Source organism: Podarcis bocagei, assembly GCF_964188305.1.
Source record: "Podarcis bocagei genome assembly, chromosome: 8".
Lineage (NCBI taxonomy): Eukaryota > Metazoa > Chordata > Lepidosauria > Squamata > Lacertidae > Podarcis > Podarcis bocagei.
In genome coordinates this window covers 2,277,020-2,278,854 of record NC_138133.1, presented here as the reverse complement: position 1 = coordinate 2,278,854, position 1,835 = coordinate 2,277,020, and positions in this window count along the sequence as shown.

The window sequence follows — 1,835 nt, the reverse complement described above, 5'->3', positions numbered from 1 at the left end:
TGGAGAACAGGCGAAGTCCCGGCAGACTGGAGGAGGGCAAATGTTGTCCCTATTTTCAAAAAGGGGAAAAGAGAGGACCCAAATAATTATCGCCCAGTCAGTCTGACATCAATACCAGGGAAGATTCTGGAGCAGATCATTAAGCAAACAGTCTGTGAGCACCTAGAAAGGAATGCTGTGATCACCAATAGTCAGCATGGATTTCTGAAAAATAAGTCATGTCAGACTAACCTGATCTCATTTTTTGACAGAATTACAAGCCTGGTAGATGAAGGGAGCGTAGTGGATGTAGCCTACCTTGATTTCAGCAAGGCATTCGACAAGGTGCCCCATGATATTCTTGTAAAGAAGCTGGTAAAATGCGGTCTTGACTATGCTACCACTCAGTGGATTTGTAACTGGCTGACTGACCGAACCCAAAGGGTGCTCATCAATGGTTCCTCTTCATCCTGGAGAAGAGTGACTAGTGGGGTGCCACAGGGTTCTGTCTTGGGCCCGGTCTTATTCAACATCTTTATCAACGACTTGGATGATGGACTCAAGGGCATCCTGATCAAATTTGCAGATGACACCAAACTGGGAGGGGTGGCTAACACCCCTGAGGACAGGATCACACTTCAAAACGACCTTGACAGATTAGAGAACTGGGCCAAAACAAACAAGATGAATTTTAACAGGGAGAAATGTAAAGTATTGCACTTGGGCAAAAAAAAAGAGAGGCACAAATACAAGATGGGTGACACCTGGCTTGAGAGCAGTACATGTGAAAAGGATCTAGGAGTCTTGGTTGACCACCAACTTGACATGAGCCAACAGTGTGACGCGGCAGCCAAAAAAGCCAATGCAATTCTTGGCTGCATCAATAGGAGTATAGCATGTAGATCAAGGGAAGTAATAGTGCCACTGTATTCTGCTCTGGTCAGACCTCACCTCGAGTACTGTGTCCAGTTCTGGGCACCACAGTTCAAGAAGGACACTGACAAACTGGAACGTGTCCAGAGGAGGGCAACCAAAATGGTCAAAGGCCTGGAAACGATGCATTATGAGGAACGGCTAAGGGAGCTGGGCATGTTTAGCCTGGAGAAGAGGAGGTTAAGGGGTGATATGATAGCCATGTTCAAATATATAAAAGGATGTCACATAGAGGAGGGAGAAAGGTTGTTTTCTGCTGCTCCAGAGAAGCGGACACGGAGCAATGGATCCAAATTACAAGAAAGAAGATTCCACCTAAACATTAGGAAGAATTTCCTGTCAGTAAGAGCTGTTCGACAGTGGAATTTGCTGCCAAGGAGTGTGGTGGAGTCTCCTTCTTTGGAGGTCTTTAAGCAGAGGCTTGACAACCATCTGTCAGGAGTGCTCTGATGGTGTTTCCTGCTTGGCAGGGGGTTGGACTCGATGGCCCTTGTGGTCTATTCCAACTCTATGATTCTATGATTGTATGATCACAGTTCTGCCCATACAAATGTGCTGAAAGAATCTCCTGGGGACAATCCACTCACTGCTCTTCTGCTCTTCCACCAGCTCCCTTGAAATGAATAGAAGAGAAACAAACTCAGAATTGGAGGCATGCAAAATGACTCCGCAGTTCAGAAAAAATTGGCTCACCTGCATGAGCCACAAAGCTTACAGGCAGCTGCATGAATTGTGCAGACTGCCATACAACCAAGAGTAAAAATCAACAAGCTGAAGCACGGGCAGAGGGTCACTACAATCCCAGTTCAAACAGATCATCTTTCCCTCTGCATTTCAGGCTGAGCAGGTTTTCCTCAAACTGAAGTTGATATCAAGTTCAAACTTATAGCTGTATTGACAAAGATTTTCTCAAGAAAAAGATG